Raw genomic sequence first — 23,371 nt, 5'->3', positions numbered from 1 at the left:
CAGGCTTCTGTGATCTCATTCAGCAGAGTCCTGTCACAGCCTATAACATTCTAGAATCTGCATGAAAAAATAAATTGTATTTTTAGTGCTATCATCTCTCCATTAAAAAGGTTGAGATCAAAAAGAGGAAAAATATTTATATTCAGATCAGACACCCACTGCTTCCAATTTAGATTTTGGGTAAACTATGGGAAGCGAAAACAGCAGCGTGAAATAAACTGCATCCCATCCTCCCTCATTAATAGCAGTCAGTTCAGAACAAGCTTATTTGGGGTCTCCTTTTCCTCATTGAGCTGACCAGGGGATACCTTAAAGGCAAAATGTGTGAGCCCTGTTAAAGAAAACCTTTAACAATAGATAAGCACTGAAGTCTTTGAAGAAAGAGTGAACACCCTCTGGGGAGAAAATTAGACTTGTGAACTTAAAAAATGGCACACAAACATTTTAACACAGAACCGAAGAGAGAGGTCAACAGGGATGTCTCCAACTGAAGATTGCCTGTTGAGGAAGAAATTAGTTTTGAACATCAAACGTAAATGAACAAAGGGAGCAGAAAACAACATTAAATGACAGTTCTTTCCTCAAGAAAAAATCCCCTCAACCCTCCCCACACACAAACACACTAATCAAGCTTTATTACTGAAACAGAAAATCTCTTTCCAAATAAGAAAAATCTAACTCAAGGAAACCAGTCTTAAAAAGAGTTGTCTTTATAAGCACCTTTTTTTCTTGCTACTTCAGTAAAGTAACTGATTTCGACTGCCCTCTTGTTCTTAAAATGATTAGCTTTATTTTTATATTTATCTGCAATTTATCTTACACTATTAATTTATCATTCTTTCATTCTAGTTTTAGCTTTAAATATAAATGTAAAAATCTTCAGACTAAGCACAATTTATGCCATTTATTTTGGGTCTTCTTCAGCCACAGAACTCCAAGGGATGTATGTAGAGGTGGTATTCAGATCAACTGCTCCCTTTTTATTACTTAAGCTTTCTCCAAACCCCATGCAAGTTTCCTCTGTGTTGGTTGCTCTGTAAATCAGGAAAATCATCTTTGTCTAGATTGTAGGGATGGTCTCCAGATGTTCTTGCTTAAAGACCCCTTTAAAGAAGTTTGAAAAACACGTAACGTCTCTCCTTCCCACATTTTTAAGGTGAGGTATAGTTTGTCTCCTTTCTAGTGTACTTTAAATACTGACATTTTATATTTATAAAATGCTTTGTATGAAACTGTTAATATAACTCTTTTAAACATATGAAATAAAATATGTGATAATATAATCACTCATTAAAAAAATACATGAACAATCTCTCCTTTAAAAGAAATGTTTCATTCCTCCTTTTTCTTTTTGAAACTATACTATTATTTTACTTAGGAAATTTTGTCCAGATACATATGTATAATAGATTCATATAATATGAATATATATATAAATTCTTCCCTTAAATAGTTTTGCCCAAATATATCTATATCTATGTATATATATAAATATCTAGATATTCCTTTAATGAGATGGATAAGGGTAATTTTATTGTGCTTTTATTAAAGGAGGCTTCTCTGGCATCAGCATTTTAATTTTTTCTTTGTTTAGCATTCACAAAATTGCAGGTAGGGAGAAAGGTATACCATTCTTTTATAAAATGGAAGAAAGGGGAGGTAGAGAAGAAGTGTCAGCATGATGCCTCCACCCAGGAGGCGTATCCATCCACCCAGGAGGCATCCAGCCTCTACCCAGTACTTTATCAGGTAGTTGGGCTGTAAGAAAGAATACATGGGCATTGAGGATTTGGAAACTGACATGCTGGAGCCCATCTGTGCAGAGCCTCCTCCTAGAAAGTTTTCTTGTGCCACCAAGCACATGCTTACTCCACTATAATATTAGCAAAAGCCATAAGTGACTGCCTTTCTACATGACTTTCTGTGTGGAACCCACCCTGGTGTTTGCTGGCTTCTTGAGGGCAAACTTGGGACCTTAGGAGAGGTTTGCCCATAAGGTGGGGGAGGTCTGTTCACAAGAGCATGGCCGTGGGGCACACATAGCTCTATCAGTCATGTGCTGTTTCCAGTGAGAGCGACGCAAAACCAGCACTGTGGAATAAGTCATAGGAGAAGAGGGTGGAGACAAGGCCCATCAAGAGGGCAGAGAATAAGGGCTTTACTATTTGCTCCTGCCATGCCCAATTCCTGGGATGGGCTTCTTTGCCCTTGTCCCCTTCCCTGAGAGAATGAGTGACAGAACAAGTGAAGGAAACCTTAAGTTGTCTTAAAGTCTGGAGTCTGCCATCAGTAAATTAGCATACTGCTGGACCAAACCGGTCCTGGGTTGTATTGCTACCAGCAAAAAGCTCTGTCATCTACATCAAGTTTTTGATCCTCTCCATCAGAACGATGTGCATAGCGATAGTACTTACCTCAGGATTTCTTGGTGATGCTTAAATAATTAGAATTCCGGGGAGGAGCTTTAAGATGGCGGAAGAGTAAGACTTGGAGATCACCTTCCTCCCCACAGATACATGAGAAATACATCTGCACGTGGAACAACTCCTACAGAACGCCTACTGAACGCTGGCAGAAGACCTCAGACCTCCCAAAAGGCAATAAAACCCCCAGGTACCTGGGTAGGGCCAAAGAAAAAAGAATAAACAGAAACCAAAAATAGGGACGGGACCCGCACCAGTGGGAGGGAGCTGTGAAGGAGGAAAGGTTTCCACACACTAGGAAGCCCCTTCGTGGGCAGAGACTGCGGGTGGCGGAGTGGGGGAAGCTTCGGAGCCTTGGAGGAGAGCACAGCAACAGGGGTGCGGAGGCCAAAGCAGAGAGATTCCCGCACAGAGGATCAGTGCCGACCAGCACTCACCAGCCCAAGAGGCTTGTCTGCTCACCCGCTGGGGCTGGCGGGGCCTCGGAGCTGAGGCTCAGGCTTCGGTCGGAGTGCAGGGAGAGGACTGGGGTTGGCGGCGTGAACACAGCCTGCAGGGGGTTAGTGCGCCATGGCTAGCCGGGAGGGAGTTCGGGGAAAAGTCTGGACCTGCCGAAGAGGCAAGAGACTTTTTCTTCCCTCTTTCTTTCCTGGTGCGCGAGGAGAGGGGATTAAGAACGCTGCTTAAAGGAGCTCCAGAGACGGGCGTGAGCCGCAGCTAAAAGCGCGGACCCCAGAGACGGGCATGAGATGCTAAGGCTGCTGATGCCACCACCAACAAGCCTGTGTGCCAGCACAGGTCACTATCCACACCCCCCTCCCGGGAGCCTGTGCAGCCCGCCACTGCCAGGGTCCTGGAATCCAGGGACAACTTCCCCGGGAGAGCACACGGCGCGCCTCAGGCTGCTGCAACGTCATGCCGGTCTCTGCCGCCGCAGGCTCGCCCCGCATCCGTACCCCTCCCTTCCCCCGGCCTGAGTGAGCCAGAGCCCCCATAGCAGCTGCTCCTTTAACCCCGTCCTGTCTGAGCAAAGAACAGACGCCCTGAGGCGACCTACATGCAGAGGCGGGTCCAGATCCAAAGCTGAACCCCAGGAACTGTGAGAACAAAGAAGAGAAGGGAAATCTCTCCCAGCAGCCTCAGGAGCAGCGCAATAAAGCTCCACAATCAACTTGATGTACCTGCATCTGTGGAATACAGGAATAGACAACGAATCATCCCAAATTGAGGAGGTGCACTTCGGGATCAACGATACACATATGTTTTTCCCTTTTTCTCTTTTTGTGAGTGTGTATGTGTATGCTCCTGTGTGGGATTTTGTCTGTATAACTTTGCTTTTACCATTTCTCCTAGGGTTCTGTCTGTCCATTTTGTTTGTTTGTTTGTTTGTTTTTTTGTATAGTTTTTAGCACTTGTTATCATTGGTGGATTTGTTTTTTGGTTTGGTTGTTCTCTTTTTTCATTCTTTCTTTTTTTCATTACTTAAAAAATTTTTTTTAATAATTATTTTTTACTTTTTATTTTAATAACTTTATTTTACTTTATTTTATTTTATCTTCTCCTTTCTTTCTTCTTTTTCTCCCTTTTATTCTGAGCCATGTGGATGACAGGCTCTTGGTGCTCCAGCCAGGTGTCAGGGCTGTGCCTCTGAGGTGGGAGAGCCAAGTTCAGGACACTGGTCCACAAGAGACATCCCAGCTCCACGTAATAACAATGGGCAAAAATCTCCAAGAGATCTCCATCTCAATGCCAAGACCCAGCTCCACTAAACGACCAGCAAGCTACAGTGCTGGACACCCTATGCCAAACAACTAGCAAGACAGGAACACAAACCCATCCATTAACAGAGAGGCTGCCTAAAATTATAACAAGTTCACAGACACCCCAAAACAAACCACTGGACGTGGTCCTGCCCACCAGAAAGACAAGATCCAGTCTCATCCACCAGAACACAGGCACCAGTCCCCTCCACCAGGAAGCACACACAACCCACTGAACCAACGTTAGCCACTGGGGACAGACACCAAAAACAATGGGGACTACAAACCAGCAGCCTGTGAAAAGGAGACCCCAAAAACAATAAGTTAAGCAAAATGAGAAGACAGAGAAACACACAGCAGATGACAGAGCAAGCCAAAAACCCACCACACCTAACAAATGAAGAGGAAATAGGCAGTCTACCTGAAAAGAATTCAAAATAATGATAGTAAAGACGATCCAAAATCTTGGAAATAGAACGGAGAAAATACAAGAAACGTTTAACAAGGACCTAGAAGAACTAAAGAGCAAACAAACAGTGATGAAAAACACAATAAATGAAATTAAAAATTCTCTAGAACGAGTCAATAGCAGAATAACTGAGGCAGAAGAAAGGATAAGTGACCTGGAAGATAAAATAGTGGAAATAACTACCACAGAGCACAATAAAGAAAAAAGAATGAAAAGAACTGAGGACAGTCTCAGAGACTTCTGGGACAACATTAAAAGCACCAACATTTGAATTATAGGGGTCCCAGAAGAAGAAGGGAAAAAAAAAGGGACTGAGGAAATATTTGAAGAAATCATAGTTGAAAACGTCCCTAATATGAGAAAGGAAATAGTTAATCAAGTCCAGGAAGCACAGAGAGTCCCATACAGGACAAACCAAGGAGAAACACACCAAGACACATATTAATCAAACTATCAAAAATTAAATACAGAGAAAAAGTATTAAAAGCAGCAAGGGAAAAACAACAAATAATATACAAGATAATCCCCATAAGGTTAAAAGCTGATCTTTCAGCAGAAACTCTGCAAGCTAGGAGGGAGTGGCAAGACATATTTTAAGTCATGAAGCAGAAAAGGCTACAACCAAGATTACTCTGCCCAGCAAGGATCTCATTCAGATTTGATGGAGAAATGAAAAGCTTTACAGACAAGCAAAAGCTAAGAGAATTCAGCACCACCAAACCAGCTTTACAACAAATGGTAAAGGAACTTCTCTAGGCAGGAAACACAAGACAAGGAAAAGGCCTACAATAACAAACCCAAAACAATTAAGAAAATGGTAATAGGAACATACATATCGATAATTACATGAAATATAAATGTATTAAATGCTCCCACCAAAAGACACAGACTGGCTGAACGGATACAAAAACAAGACCCATATATATACTGTCTACAAGAGACCCACTTCAGACCTAGGGACACATACAGACTGAAAGTGAGGGGATGGAAAAAGATATTCCATGCAAATGGAAATCAAAAGAAAACTGGAGTAGCAATTCTCATATCAGACAAAATAGACTTTAGTCTATTAGTACAAAGACTATTACAAGAGACAAAGAAGGACACTATATAATGATCAAGGGATCAATCCAAGAAGAAGATATAACAATTGTAAATATTTATGTACCCAACATAGGAGCACCTCAATACATAAGGCAAATGCTAACATTCATAAAAGGGGAAATCAACAGTAACACAAACATAGTAGGGGACTTTAACACCCCGCTTTCTCCAATGGACAGATCATCCAAAATGAAACAAGTTTTAAATGATACATTAAACAAGATGGACTTAATTGATATTTATAGGACATTCCATCCAAATATAACAGAATACACTTTCTTCTCAAGTGCTCATGGAACAATCTCCAGGACATAGTGTATCTTGGGTGACAAATCAAGCCTTGGTAAATTCAAGAAAATTGAAATCGTATCAAGTATATTTTCTGACCAAAATGCTATGAGACTAGACATCAATTACAGGAAAAAATCTGTAAAAAATACAAACATATGGAGGCTAAACAATACACTACTTAATAACCAAGAGATTGCTAAGGAAATCAAAAAATACCTAGAAACAAATGACAATGAATACACGACGACCCAAAACCTATGGGATGCAGCAAAAGCAGTTCTAAGAGGGAAGTTTATAGCTATACAAGCCTATCTCAAGAAACAAGAAACAACTCAAATAAACAACCTAATCTTACAAAAAGCAATTAAAGCAATTAGAGAAAGAAGAACAAAAAGCCCCCAAAGGTAGCAGAAGGAAAGAAATCATAAAGATCAGATCAGAAATAAATAAAAAATAAATGAAGTAAATGATAGCTAAGATCAATAAAACTAAAAGCTGGTTCTTTGAGGAGATAAACAAAATTGATAAACTATTAGCCAGATACATCAAGAATAAAAGGGAGAAGACTGAAATCAATAGAATTAGAAATGAAAAAGGAGAATTAATAACTGACACTGCAGAAATACAAAGGATCATGAGAGATTACTACAAGCAACTCTATGTGAATAAAATGGACAACCTGGAAGAGGTGGACAAATTCTTAGAAATACACAACGTTCTGAGAGTGAACCAGGAAGAAATAGAAAATAAGAACAGACCAATCACAAGTACTGAAATTGAAACTGTGATTAAAAATCTTCCAACAAACAAAAGCCCAGGACCAGGTGGCTTCACAGGCAAATTCTATCAAACATTTAGAGAAGAGCGGACACCTATCCTTCTCAAACTCTTCCAAAATATAGCAGAAGGAGGAACACTCCCAAACTCATTCTATGAGGTCACAATCACCCTGATACTAAAACCAGACAAAGATGTCACAAAGAAAGAAAACTATAGGCCAACATCACTGATGAAGATAAATGCAAACATCCTCAACAAAATACTAGCAAATAGAATCCAACAGCACACTAAAATCATACACCATGATCAAGTGGGTTTTATCCCAGGAATGCAAGGATTCTTCAATATACACAAATCAATCAACGTGATACACCATATTAACAAATTGAAGGGGAAAATCCATATGATCATCTCAACAGATGCAGAGAAAGCTTTCGAAAAAATTCAACACCCATTTATGATAAGAACCCTCCAGAAGGTAGGCATAGAGGGAACTTTCCTCAACATAATAAAGGCCATATACGATAAACCCACAGCCAACATCGTCCTCAGTGGTGAAAACTGAAACCATTTCCACTAAGATCAGGAACAAGACAAGGTTTCCCACTCTCACCACTATTATTCAACATAGTCTTGGAAATTTTAGCCACAGCAAACAGAGAAGAAAAAGAAATAAAAGGAATCCAAATCGGAAAAGAAGTAAAGCTGTCACTGTTTGAAGATGACATGATACTATCCATAGAGAATCCTAAAGATGCTACCAGAAAACTCTGAGAGCTAATCAATGAATTTGGCAAAGTAGCAGGATACAAAATTAATGCACAGAAATCTCTTGCATTCCTATACATTAATGATGAAAAATCTGAAAGTGAAATTAATAAAACACTCCTATTTACCACTGCAACACAAAGAATAAAGTATCTAGGAATAAACCTACCTAAGGACAGAAAAGACCTGTATGCAGAAAATTATAAGACACTGATGAAAGAAATTAAAGATGATACAAATAGATGGAGAGATATACCGTGTTGTTGGATTGGAAGAATCAACATTTTGAAAATGACTCTATTACCCAAAGCAATCTACAGATTCAATGTAATCCCTATCAAACTACCACGGGCATTTTTCACAGAACTAGAACAAAAAATTTCATAATTTGAATGGAAACACAAAAGAACCCGAATAGCCAAAGCAATCTTGAGAAAGAAAAACGGAGCTGGAGGAATCAGGCTCCCTGACTTCAGACTATACTACAAAGCTACAGTAATCAAGACAGTATGGTACTGGCACAAAAACAGAAATATAGATCAATGGAACAGGATAGAAAGCCCAGAGATAAACCCACACACATATGGTCACCTTATCTTTGATCAAGGAGGCAAGGATATACAGTGGAGAAAAAACAGCTTCTTCAATAAGTGATGCTGGGAAAACTGGACAGGTAGATGTAAAAGAAGGAAATTATAACACTCCCTAACACCATACATCAAAATTAACTCAAAATGGATTAAAGACCTAAATGTAAGGCCAGACACTATCAAACTCCTAGAGGAAAACATAGGCAGAACACTCTATGACATAACTCACAGCAAGATCCTTTTTGACCCACCTCCTAGAGAAATGGAAATAAAAACAAAAATAAACAAATGGGACCTAATGAAACTTAAAAGCTTTTGCACAGCAAAGAAACCATAATCAAGACGAAAAGACAACCCTGAGAATGGGAGAAAATATTTGCAAATGAGGCAGCTGAAAAAGGATTAATCTCCAAAATTTACATGCAGCTCAATATCAAATAAACAAACAACCCAATCCAAAAATGGGCAGAAGACCTAAATAGACATTTCTCCAAGAAGATATACATATTGCCAACAAACACATGAAAGGATGCTCAACATCACTAATCATTAGAGAAATGCAAATCAAAACTACAATGAGGTATCACCTCATACCAGTCAGAACGACCATCATCAAAAAATCTACAAACAACAAATGCTGGAGAGGGTGTGGAAAAAAGGGAACCCTCTTTCATTGTTGGTGGGAATGTAAACTGATACAGCCACTATGGAGAACAGTATGGAGGTTCCTTAAAAAACTAAAAATACAACTAACATACGACCCAGTAATCCCACTACTGGGCATATACCCTGAGAAAACCATAATTCAAAAAGAGTCATGTACCAAAATGTTCATTGCAGCTCTATTTACAATAGCCAGGGCATGGAAGCAACCTAAGTGCCCATCAACAGATGAATGGATGAAGAAGATGTGACACACATATAGAATGGAATATTACTCAGCCATAAAAAAGAAACGAAATTGTGTTGTTTGTAGTGAGGTGGATGGACCTAGAATCTGTCATACAAAGTGAAGTAAGTCAGAAAGAGAAAAACAAGTACCGTATGCTAACACATATATATGGAATATAAAAACAAACAAACAAACAAACAAACAAACAAAAACGTGGTACCTAGGAGCAAGATGGGAATAAAGACACAGACCTACTAGAGAATGGACTTGAGGATATGGGGAGGGGGAAGGGTAAGCTGGGGTAACGTGAGCGAGTGGCATGGACATATATACACTACCAAACGTAAAATAGATAGCTAGTGGGAAGCAGCCGCATAGCACAGGGAGATCAGCTCGGTGCTTTGTGACCACCTAGAGGGGTGGGATAGGGAGGGTGGGGGGGAGGGAGACGCAAGAGGGAGGAGATATGGGGATATATGTATAGCTGATTCACTTTATTATAAAGCAGAAACTAACACACCATTGTAAAGCAATTATACTCCAATAAAGATGTTAAAAATAAAAATTAGAATTCACATCTGCTCTGCACAATGCCTGGCACGGTGTAGATGATCAGTAAATCCCAGCGCTAGTTACATCGCTCATATCTACCTATTGAAATTCAGCCTATGATTCAAGTCCCAACAAAGGACAGGTTTTCTTTAGGACTTTTCTCATTCTCCCCCTTTCCCTCTAGGTGTGAGCTAATCAGTTCAATTTGTATCAGTCAGGAGTGCTTTATTTATATCTCTGTCATAGCAGTGACTCCCAAACCTTGTTTATTCTCATAATGAAGAGGGAATTGTGTTGTAAAATACAAATTTTAATTCTTACGCACGTATGTTTTGATACAGCAGATCCAAGCTGGTATTGAAGAATACACATTTTTAAAACTCAACAGCTGTTTCTGATAACTGGTCAAATTTGTAAGCCCCTGAAAAGATAACCTTCGATATCCTATTCAATCCTAAATCATATAAAATTAATTTTCTCGTGTTTTAAATGCCTCTTTTTGTTCCCAGTTTACTGTTGTATGTGTGTGGGGGGGGCGGCGGGAGGGAGCAGGAGAGTGAATAGGTGGAGCCAGTAGGAGTTTCAGTTTGAGGGATTTTTTGTTTGTTTGTGGGGACAAGGAGTGAGTTTTTCTTTGCACACAAAATTATCTTTATTTAAAATCGCCTAAATCAGTTGGTTATCAACTGAAACTTACAGGCAGATTGCAGTTCATCTTTGAAAAAGAAAGTCCATAATTTTCATTGTTTGGCCTATAAACAATCCTTAATTAATGTCAAAAGATATAACCTTACTAAGAGAGATTTATTTGAACTGAAAGTTTGAAACTGAAACTGAAACTGAAAGTTGAAACTGAAAGTTTCAACAAAAGTATTTTTGAAAATATATTTTCAAAACTTCTTCATTCCCCTTACACAGTGAATAAAGGTAGGAAGAGGAGGAAAATAGATGGAACAAAAAGAACAGAAGGAAATACGTATTTTTCAGAATGCCTGACAACATAATTTGTTAAATTTTTAGATGAATTTTTCGATTAGGTAAATATTTTCAATCTCATTATACCCTTCTCTCTGGGAATTTACTTAGAGCATGAGATTCTTCAATGACTACTGATGCTTTGATAGCAAGACCATTTGCAAATTCAAAATACCACATATAAACAATTCAGAGAGTGTCATTTCACAAGTGATGTTAAATTTAATAAAACAAGGCAAAAAGGAGTCAGCAGCATTTATGTCATGTGGCATATATTAGTTATTTTTCCAGATGCTCTTTTTGAGTCATTTAGATACCCTGAGTAAATGAAGTTAGATGCAACTGTAGGAAACAAAAATGAAATTTTAAAGTGCAATGTAAAGCCAAATGTTCTCTACATGCTTTTACTTAATCTCACTTCCTATTATCCAGCAAGTTTAGCCCTTAGGGTAAATTTTAAATGATGTGAATTTTGAAAAATGTAGAAATTTTACTTAAAAGAAAAGCATTCCACATGGACCTAAGAGATACATGGCATATGGCCATATTTATGTCTGTTCAAAAAAAGAAAAACTTATCTGGCCTTTTTTTGCCCCCAGCATCTCTTAAAGATCTTCATACAAAGATCAAGTGGACAAAAATAAGCTAAAGTTATTTAATGATAAATTTTGCCTGGAGCATTTACTAGAAATTAAGATGCTAGGACTTTTCTCTTGCTCTTGAAAATTATCTTAAAATTAAATATGGATTTAAAACACAAATATAACAAATTTCCTCCTAGAGAAGGCCAAAAGGTAATTTTCAATTCTGATCCTCTTCCTTGCTCATTTTTATTTCGATGACCGATGCTCTAAGCTTATTTTTGATTATGCTGCCTTCTATATCATATTTCAAAAGTTTCTTTTTATGACCTCCTGAAATATTGCAGGGCAGATTCAAACATGTCCCAAGCAGGCACTAAAATTTTAATGCATTTTTATGGGAACTGGTCTCAGCCCCTTCAACACAACATTTATTTGTCCAGAAGGATGTTGCTCTGTAAGCAAATTGTTCCCATACTCCAAGCATGTAGAATTATTTGCATTTTTCAATTTAATTCATTAGTTTATCAATGTTATATAAGTACTGTGAAATGCATGTTATGCATCTGCATAAGTCCATCATATTAACTAACCTAACAACACAATGATGTCCAAGTGGACCCTTGTAATTAGTGTCCTTTCTGAAGTTCAAAATAATGCTGTTATTGCCACTTCCATTAAAGTCTATCTTGACACAGCTCAAATAAAAATTTCTGCCACCAGTGTTGTTTATCATTCTAATCCCACTGCTTAGAATAGCACACAGCACAAAGCAGACATAAATACATGTTGAATCAATATTTTGCAATTTTTTTTCTTTTTTTTAAAGGCTAGTTGCAATGAAGCTCTGATACTATTCATTTTTTAGGTATACAGGCAAATGAAGTAATTAATTTTTAATATGTACAAAGTGAAATGGGGGAGTAATGGTAAAAACTCCACGGCCCAGTTTCTCCAGATCGATGCCATAAAGTGAGATTTACATGAGTAAACCAAATAATTAACTTAACCACCTGACTTTATATAGGTAGGTAATTTTAGAGTTAGGGCCATGTGTATTGATTCTTGCTTCACTTGATAGAGGACGTAATTGTTCTTGTCATTTCTTAATTACAAAAAACTCACTCATACGATTGGGTGTTTCATCCTATTTTGCTTCTTTTCAATGCAATTTCCATTTATTTCAGATACTTGATGTTTAATATTCTAAATTCAAATACTTGAGATTGTTCCCTAGAGTTAAATAGAGGAGTGAAACTGTTGTAGAGGTTCTAATTAGGAGGATTCCATTCTATATTTAATCAAACTCTCATTTGATTTCATCGTGTAGAATAGGGGTCAGCAACTACTGCCCATGGCCAAATCTGGCTGCGGCTGTTTTTTGTATGGCCCACAAACTAAGACTGTTTTTTACATTTTAAAATGGTTGAAAAAAAATCAAAGGACATGACGAGTGAAAATCATGGAAGATTCAGATTTTGTGTCCATAAATAAAGTTTGACAGGAACACAGCCTCACTCATTTGTTCATGTGCTGTCTGGAGCTGTCTTCACACTACAATGACAAGAGGTGAGCAGTTGCTACAGAGACCACATGGCCTACAAAGCCCAAACTATTTACTATTTAGCTCTTCACAGAAAAGATGTACCCACTCCTGGCTCAGAGCATTTGTCCCTACTTTCTCTCTGACAGCTTTATATATTATCGATGGCTCTTTAGTATTTGCTTTTTTCCAAACTGATGTATTTTGGGGTGTGGTCAGCAAGATGAGAATTTCGGTTGTACTGCTGTGATTACAATGACTCTCCTATGTTTGCATCTCAGCATTTAAAAAAAAATTTCTGAACAATTTTCTCAGCAAACATTACTTTGTGTGTGTGTGTGTGTGTGTGTGTGTGTGTGTGTGTGTGTGTGTGTGTGGCCAATTTCAATACCACCAAATATGGGGCCTATTTCTAGCTGAATGATCTTCCCAGTAGCAGTCTGTCAAGTGTTTAAGGACATTATGTCATAATTGATTTAAATATTTTTGACAAGTACAATGATAGGTAATCAAGAGCCTATCACTGAAATATCATCCACAAAAGCAATTACTATTCTCATAAACCATACATATGTAACTAAGGAATTTTCGGTGGACTGGGTAGGTGAACTACATTGTTCCAAATTGTAAAAGAGAGCATAAGTCCGGTATGGGAAACATCATGGTTGAAAAGAGGAAAATCCTGAACCAATATTTATTTTTCTGACTGAACACCATGTGATGCTTTTTACTTTCTCCCTCAAATGTCAGTAAAAGGTAAAACAACTCATGGAATAGTTGAGCCAGTCTTGTACAACCTCATTCCATTTCTAAATTTTTCATAAACTGTGTTTGAAAATATTTTAACTTTTTTTCAAAAAATACTTTTGTTAGTTTTCTACTTCAAGAAAATAATAAGGCAGCTTAACTGGTGTTAGAAGACAGAATATATGAAAAGAAAATGAATAAGAGACTGAAAAACACAAAGACTTAGAGAGAAGCAGAAAGAAAAAATTTCCAGTTGTCTCTTGCTACTGCTTGTGGTATTATTTTGCCTTTTCCTTCTTTTTCAGATTCCTTATGGGCATGAAAGGTACTTCCTGGGTAGAAATTAATCAACTCAAAGAGAGAGTTCACTGGCCTATGTGTCTTTCAGCTACAGGGCTTCTTACTTTCAGCAAAAACTTGGAATTAAAGTTAAGAGGCCTCACCCTTCTCCCAGAATCTTCTAAGCTCTGAATCTGGTAGAGACCCCTAATATAGTTAATGGTTTTATTTAAAGATGACATTCACTAGATTGAACCATATAAAACTGCCATTTTTAAGGATAAATCTATTTTTGACTATTAAGAATTTCATATGGTTGATTCTAATACACTCATGTGGGAGGCTGGTCAAAATTTCTCTAGGGGTGTATGAAAATAAGAGCCTCAGATATAATGAACACGATCTCATTTATTCCATGTTTTATATATTTTAAGGAAAAGCTTAAGATTTATTAATAGTGACTCTATCCACACTCTGTTTAAAAATAAGATATTGGAAAAGTCTAAAAGCCCGACAATAATATAATGGTTAGATAAATGATGGAATATCTTTATAGTAGAAGTCTATGTAGCCTATTAAATCAGCGAAAGAAAATTTGATGATACCAGAACACTGGGAGGTACTAGGAGGACATTAAGAGATATCTTTGTTTTTCTATTCCTCAATAATCCGACCTCCACTTTCTCTCTTTCTAGTTACCCCTGCTCTAACACCATCTTGCTCCGCCTTGTGGGATGCTATTTCATATCGCTTCTATTTGTCCAGAGGTAAGAAAAGAATGGAAGCTGGTAATAGCAAGGTTGTCAACTCCAACTGGTTCACACAGATCAGGCAGCGGGGCAACTTCATCACTGAAGAGCTGAAGAGGAAAGGAGACACTATGATGTGAAGAGTGTCTGGTGATGGTTGGACTTACAATCTTGGATAGAGGAAAAGTAGTCAGAAAGGACCACAGGTAATTGGTGCCTGTTAGAGTTTGACCCCTACCCTCCCACAAAGAGTGGGAGACAGGCACACTTTCTTTCTTGATTACAGTTCATGGGGATGGCCTCCAGGTCCTCGAGAAAACATTCCTGGGTTTTAGAAGATAGACATCTCAAAGGAGCAGAGAAAGAATTTATAAATTGCAATAAATTTTCTAAAGGAAATGCTCTAAGAAAAGGTAGGTCAAGAGCCTATAGTCAGGAAGAAATCTGTCTAAAATTAGTAGAGCTAAAGTGAATGTTCAGGTGTTCTTGGTTAGCTAGTTGCCTTATGTGATCTACCATCAATCAATCAATCAATCAATCAATGCTCAGCATGTTAATTCACTGAGATAGAGAAATTATCCAGTAGAAGACAGGCAACCTAGCCTAGAGGTGACATACACTGGCACAGTACACTGATGCATAACTTATTCTGAAGGCTTCTCTACATTTTCTAAGAAGAAAAATCAGGGGTCAAATTGAACCTCAGTCTATACAAAAAACCAATAATGGATGACGACACTGTTTAGTGTTCAGAGGCAGGAAATCAAGACTGTGTGATGCCTCTAGTCTCACGCTCACCATCACTACACATTTTGTTTTGTTTTTCTAACTCACTGGCTCAAAGCAGGGACATTAGAAGCCAAGTTATTATTCTTTTTAGTTTTTCTGATTCACCATAGAGAACCCTTAAAACAATTTTACTTATTTGAATTTTGACTTCCAATGCTTTTAATGACTTTAAAAAACAGTCATGGGTCTTCCCTGGTGGCACAGCGGTTGAGAGTCTGCCTGCCGATGCAGGGGACGCGGGTTCGTGCCCCGGTCCAGGAAGATCCCACATGCCGCGGAGTGGCTGGGCCTGTGAGCCATGGCCATTGAGCCTGTGCGTCCGGAGCCTGTGCTCCACAATGGGAGAGGCCACAACAGTGAGAAGCCCGCGTATCGCAAAAAAAAAAAAAAAAAGTCATGAAATATTTTCTGCACTCAATATAAACTGCTAATAAGAACTTCGTCCACGTGTTCATCAAAGGTCCCACTTAATAAATGTATGAGTACTTATCACCAAGAAAAATTGTCCCCTGAGGAATTAGTTGATTTTCTATCTTCTGATAAGGAGAATTTTTCATATAGAGACAACTTGTTTAAATAGTCAATCCTGTAGTAGCTGGAGCTGGATTCATGAGTCAGAATCCCAGTGTCAACACATAGCTGTGTATCCTAGAGCAAGTTACTTCACCATTCTGTTTCCTCCTATTTAAAAAAGGTTACTAATAGAACTCACCCAGCAGGGCTATTGGGACAATACACGTGTTACTGCATGTGAATCTTGGTACATGGTAAGCTGGTACGTGGTAGGCTGTGAGAAATGATAGACAGCATCATTTTGTTCTCTTTCATTCTCCCTCTTTTTCTCTCTCCCTTGTTTCACCCTTCCCCCTCCCTCTTTCCTTCTCTCTTCCTTTTTTTAAAAAAATTAATTAATTTTTGGCTGTGTTGGGTCTTCGTTGCTGCATGAGCTTTTTCTAGTTGTGGCGAGGGGGGCTACTCTTCATTGTGGTGCGCAGGCCTCTCATTGCAGTGGCCTCTCCTGTTGCAGAGCATGGGCTCTAGGCATGTGGGCTTCAGCAGTTGTGGCACGTGGGCTCAGTAGTTGTGGCTCACGGGCTCCAGAGCACAGGCTCTGCAGTTGTGGAACATGGGCCTAGTTGCTCCGTGGCATGTGGGATCCTCTCGGACAAGGGATCGAACCCATGTCCCCTGCATTGGCAGGCAGATTCTCAATCACTGTGTCACCAGGGAAGTCCCTCTCTTCCTTTTTAATTTGGCTATAAGAAAATCCTGTGCTTAACACAGCAACTATGAAAGTCTCTTACATAAACAACTTAGAACAGTAAACGCTAAGTGAGTGTTGTTGTCAACATTATTCTTTTCATTCCTAGAACTCATGTTTCCTTTCTGGACTTGAGTTTTATTGCTCCTATTTGATGTGTCCTTTATTGTGGGTTGTTCAAGCATTTTATGAGTTCAAAGTAAAATAAATGCAAAATAAACTATAACAAAGAAAATAATCTTCCATGGGTTAGAAGCCACAAATATCTGTACAAGGTACTATAAGAGGACATAAAACTCAGAGGCCTTGCTCTTTTGAAGTTCATACATTAAGAAGATAACTTGATAAAAATTAACACAGTGCCATGCCCCAAACCTACACATGCTGAGGTTCTAGAATATTTTGAAGAAATAAATTTCAGTAGTAAAATAATTTGCAAAGAGTTTATTGTGACTCTTTGATGGTAGAATATATGTCCACATGCTCAATTTTCTATAACTTATTTTGAATAAAATAAATGGATGAGAGTAGTAAGAAAGCATGAAAAAATTATGATAGAACAATGGTATAAGCATACTAAAAAAAAAAACAGAGACAACACAGATTCTAGTTATAGCCCTCCTGATAAATAATTTGTTATGAACTCTCAGGCAAGACAATTTTTCTCTTTGTATCTTATTTTTGTGATAAGAACACCTGTTCTGCTTACCCATAGGGATCTTGTGAAGATCAAGTGTGGCAATGAATTTGAAAACTGCTAAAAATTCCTAGAAACATATGCAGTATACTAACATAACTAGTAGTATAATTAAAAGATTGCATTTTCAAAATGTTAGAAATCAGTTGCGGTTTCTCAAAAGTCTACAACTTTAAAGCAAACAGACGGATAAGAATAGCTCTTAAATGCCAAATTTATCATGCCGTGTTTTCTTGTAGGTATACCTGAAAGTTATACCTAAAAAGCAATTGCAGAAATAAAGTATCAAGCACTCAAATAGTAAATGTATACCAAAAGGCTGGTTTATCGTCAAACAAAAAAAGAAGAAAGAAAGAAAGAAGGAAGTAAAGAGAGGAGGGAGGAAGGGAAAGAAAGAGAAAGGAAGCAAGAAAATTCATGAAATTAATTATTAATTTATGGGTTACTACAACTATAAGCAGTTCAAAGATAGCATTTACTACAGGGTTAAAAAAATCTTTGGGTCTACTGCTTGATATTATCAATGCAATTAACCTTAACCATTTCTGTCTTCTACATACTGATCCTTAATCACTTCCATAAATGTGTTTCTTCCTTATTGCTGTAATGGCCTTTCCATTTTTAGTTGATGAGAAAACTAAGTGATTTGGCTTCTACTCTCAGATGGAAAGATCTCTTACCTAATCGGCTGTTTTTTGAGTAGCTCTTAATTAGAACTGTTTCTGGCATGTAATATCCATTCCACGTTTCCCTTTTCTCAAATGCTCCCTATTTATGTTCTATAGACTTTATTAACTTACAATCATTTGTGTGAGACTGAGTGGTTATTATTTTTTCATGATGTTTTTAGAATTGGAGGCGCTGGATCTTCTGGGTGATGAACTACTAGTATTATGAACATCACTGAAATTTTAAATAGTATGAAATTGTTATAAAAATTATTGCTACAACACAAAAAATGCCAGTAAATTGTAAGGTGTATGTGGCATAATTCTAAAGTCAAGAGGAACATGAAAAGGGTGTCTGCTCACCATGTATACTTAAGCATCAGAAAGGAGCATGGCCAACAAAAAGCAGAGACTTGCCATTTTACGAAAATTATAAAATCAGAGTTTTTATAAATATTTAAGTATTGGGGGAATTATGGTGGAAGGAAAGATGAAACCAAGACAATAGGGAACATTTTTGAAATATAAAGGGTGCTGAGCAGACCAGGTTAGAGAAAACTGCTAGAGTTTTGTATGTTCTAACACAGGATAAGCAAATGTTATAATCCATGTACTAAATGAGAAGTCCCAGAAAAGACTGATGGCGTAGGTGGAACTTTTCAATCTATGGTTAAACAGAAATAAAGATGTTAATAAACATTATGAATTTTTTCATCAGTCACAGTCATGTTGCCTCCTGTCTCTGTGCCATGAGTTCATTATGAGATCAAAGTTAACACATATAAGTAAAAATTATACAAGCCATGTACTGCAAATTTGGCCAAGACAACATGACAGCAAGAAATAAGCCAAAATCAGAATTTTTTTCTGACAAATCAGGTGCGTGATGCATGCACCCAGGGGAATGAGGATACAAGCAATGTGGGCAGTAAGACTTGAAAGATGACTAGTTGCTCCACTTCCTTTCAAACTAACCCTGCCCTGAGACCCCTTCCTTACACAGAAAATATAAATGAAGGTAACAATTATTTCATAAAACTTAAGTAAGATTTTGCTCACACATTTTCCCCATTAGAAAAACTTCAAAAAAAGATTGGGAGAAGGGGGCAATGCATAGTTAGTGAGAGAGTAAAGAATTCAGGTTGACTTTGTAACCTGTACGTACCATGTGGGTAATGACAATGGAGGAACTGATGAAATAGCTGTCACTCATGAGTAGAAGCTGGGCGCTTACTATATGCAGGGCCCTTGCAAGATGTGCTATTCTGCCAGCTTTATGGAAGTGTCGAGTACAACATGCAGCATATATTTTAAGTTAGGCCAGCCTAACACTAACCTCCGATTTGGGTGAAATCCATTTGAATATATACGTTTGATGCAATGATAGGCAAATGGACAGAACTGTCATTTTATTCATATTCATAGTTTTAAAAAACAGCTAAAGTTAAGTTCTAAAAAATACTAAATAAATGCTTATTGCTTCTCTATCATTTTAACTTTCAGTAAGCCAGGAACTTAGCTGTAACTCCACAAGTGAGGTATATTATCTCTCTTAGGTCACATGGGGCCCATTTTTTTGCATTCCAATCTAATGGACTTTTAGTGGACTCCTTAAACACCTAACTAAAGAAAAAGTGAATTAGGCAATAGAGAAAACCCGGCTCATTAGGATCCAATGTGCTGTACTCAGAATTAAATTAAAGAGTCTCACCTCGTCAAACACAGGAATCCGCCATAACACAGACACTGATGGACAAAACCCATCGTTTCACAACAGAAGATGGATCTATCTTTTGGATTCTGAATGTGCACAACAGAACATCTTATTTCAATGTTTCTAGTCAATTCACAAGGTCGTCAGCGTTTTCCAAAGGTTACATTCCAGAGTTTCACATGGGTGTCCTGGGATTGGGCTGGTCAATGTATTTAAACTTATTTATTACCACGTTTCATCCAAATGTTTCTCCCAGTGTATCTCTGTGCTCAGACTGTAGAACACAAGCAAAACAGGGCCTAAGAAAACTGTAGAAGTGAATTAGGGCATAGATGTTAAATTAGAGTTTGCCTGATGCTCCATTTATTTATGAAATAAATTGATATCATTAAAATTCTAGAAGATGCTTTTTAATTTTTATTTTGTAGCCATTAGCACAAAAGTGATAATTAAGGCCACTGAATATAATCAACATACTTAAGAAGAAAAATAACTAGCTGAAGTTTTCCAATGGTTTGTTAAAACAAAACGCTCTCGAACCATAGCAAGAGAGAATTCAAGAAGTAGAACAAATTTTATAAGAAATAAAAATGACCTGGAAGAAACCAAAGACTCTTCATGGAGTACTTTTTGAATGAGGGATTAAGTTTACTTTTTTAGATGTCACAAGCAAAGCTAGAACAATTTGCAAACAATTACAGCATCATTTCCCAAATATTTAGCCATTGGATTTTTTTGTTTTTTTTTTAGCAGACAATCTATTCTAATGGGATAATGTTCTACAGAAAATGCTTTTAGAAACATTGTTTTTGAAAGACACTTGTGGCTTGTTCATTTAAGCACCAAAATAGCCTTTTATTTTAACCTCTGTAAGTGTTACAATATTTCCTGTTTTGAAATTACTATTTTCATTGTTTGCTGAACCACATCAACACTTTGCTGGTGTCTCAGGTTCAGTGGGAGGCATACGAATAAAAACCCCATGTTGTGTGGATGGACCTGGAGATTATGATACTAAGTGAAGTAAGTCAGACAGAGAAAGACACATACCATATGATATCACTTATACGTGGAATCTAAAATATGACACAAATGAACTTATCTACAAAACAGAAACAGGCTCACAGACATTGAGAACAGACTTGCAGTTGCCAAGGGAGATAGTGGGGGACGGATGGATTGGGAATTTGGAATTAGCAGATGCAAACTAGTATATATAGATGGAATAAACAACAAGGTCCTACTGTATAGCACAGGGAACTATATTCAATGTCCTGTAATAATCCACAATGGAAAAGAATATTAAAAAGAATGTATATATATATAACTGAATCACTTTGCTGTACAGCAGAAGTTAACACAACATTGTAAATCAACTATACTTCAATTAAAAAAAAAGTGTTATTTGCAATGGTACTTTCAGAACACTTCCAGGTATGTCAACATGCTTGCCCCTATACTCAAAGTCTATAAACTACATGTTTTGATTTATGTGTTGTTGGTTTTTTAAATTAATTTCAGGGTCTGCTTTTTTTTTCCTGCATTTCAATTTAGTACTTGTTCTATATCATCTATAGTGAGCATGTAAACCAAGTACAAAACTTGTTAGAACACAATAACCTGAGGAACTCTTCTATCAGTAAAATAAACATGTAAGCTTGAGAATGCCTTGAACTCATACTTTGTAGTTAACACAGGCATAAACATATATAGCAGACTGTGAAGTCCATGTAGGGTAATTCTGATAGAAATTTCCAATTTATAATTTACGATTGGTGAAAACCTGAGCCAAACATATTGTCTGTGATCCTGATTTTATCTTGTTTTTGTTTTGTCCTGATTATATTTCTCTATGTGTTTTATGCTAAGTTTTTCTTTGCTAGAATAATGATTATTTACACCTGGGTCCTTTCTTTTATTATCATTTGAGAAAATATTAAATCTTGGCTCATGAATCTGAATGAAGTGTATTTTAAATACATTTTGTTAATCAACTGCATTCAAGAGAAGAAACTTTTTATATCTTTTCTATGCTAGAAGCCACTGGTTACCTATTACCAGGAAATTGATTCTCTTTGTAGTTTGGTGGCCTATGGCTTTCTTTTTCCTTTTTACTCCATATCCTATATGTTCTCTGACCAGTTGCCTCAGTGTTCTAATCACATTGTGCCAATGGGAGGCGTACTTTTTTTTTTTACTTTTTAGAGGGATTAAAAAAAACATTATGAAATTGTATTAATGCTAAAAGTACTAGGTAGAAAAATGGATGCTACACTATACACTGTCCACAATAGTGCAAATATTTTACTCCTTAACTATTCACAACCAATATTTACTTGGGTTGCAAATGGACTTTGCAGTCCATTTGTAGTCGCTGAAGGTCTTTTAAAATTATTTCCTGGTGTTCAGGTTTATTTCAGTAGGGCACCTTTTAAAATATCTGAGTTTATACTAGGGAGACATTGCTATGCCAATAATGTAGTTCTTATAACTTAGGAGAAAATGAAAGAAAATGATGCAGCAACAAAAGATTGGGAATAAAAGAAAATTAATTTCTGTAGGTAAATTTTTAGTATAGCTTGTTAATTAGGAGAGACAAGGTCACCAAGGAGATGTGGTGAATGCTTGATTCTTTTCAATTCAATCACATTTATTAAGCATCTACTATGTGTCAGGGACCATAGTTAGGTACTGTGCATAGGATGCAAAATACCCCTGTTCTTAGGGGTGATACAAGAGGTGAGAGATGGGTAGAGAGAATAATCATTCTATAATTACAATGATAAACATACACATAGGAAGTCAGTTCTGGACAGAGAAGAGACAATGATATTGAGGGTGTCACCAGAACTGTGTGTTCAAGGATGAACAGGAGTTTTCTGAGTATATAAAGGTAAAGATAGACAATCCAGGGAGAGAGACAAGCATGTATTGTATAAAGGGTTAGAGGTGTCAAAAAGTAAGGTCTGTCCTGGTAATTTCTAGTATCCTTCAATGGCTTGACTTTATCACCTGTGATTAGAGGTGAGGGTCAAAAAGAGATAGAAACCAAATCATAAAGTACCATGAGACAAAAAGGGCCATAGGATGGAAAGGATAGTCATTTGACTCTTATCTGATACGAGATGGGATTCTGCTGAAGGCTTTACAGATTGTCATATTGGGAAAGTAAAAGGTAAGGAGAGAAAGTAGATTGGAAGTTGGAAAAGCCATAACAAATAGGATGGTGAAGCACATGTATGGCGAGAAAGTACTCTCACCTTCTCTGTCACTGGAAGGTTAACTGAGTTGTCTGTCAAAATCCGAGACATAACAATGACCTAAACTTTGATTAGCCAGTATCTCCTCTTTTCGTGTTACAGCGATTGTCAGATCATTCTGATATTCTGCACTGACTGTTGTTTTCCATAACTGGAAAATGAATAGAAGGTTTAAAGACTCTAGGTGTAAATCCTGGTACATACCTATTGTTAAAAACTTTCAACAGAAAGTAGCATACTTTGACAAAAGAGAATCTCTTTGAAGTTTTGACAAGAACAAACAGGCTCACATGCTACTGATGTCTTTCCAGACACCAGTATGCTGGTATTCCGGAATTATCTAGGTCATCCATCTTTTTATGACCAGACCAAGCATCTCATTCCAATCAAAGACTGTTCCCAACAAACACACTTTATGTTGGCCATGGGAGTGAAAGCTTAGATAGAACTCCAAGAAAAGGACAATTTTTTTCTTCATT

Source organism: Aethalodelphis obliquidens, unplaced genomic scaffold (assembly GCF_003676395.1).
Source record: "Aethalodelphis obliquidens isolate GAN/ISIS:26980383/991018 unplaced genomic scaffold, ASM367639v1 scaffold3, whole genome shotgun sequence".
NCBI lineage: Eukaryota > Metazoa > Chordata > Mammalia > Artiodactyla > Delphinidae > Aethalodelphis > Aethalodelphis obliquidens.
The sequence above is the reverse complement of the archived record's forward strand: the minus strand, read 5'-3'. Positions refer to the sequence as shown.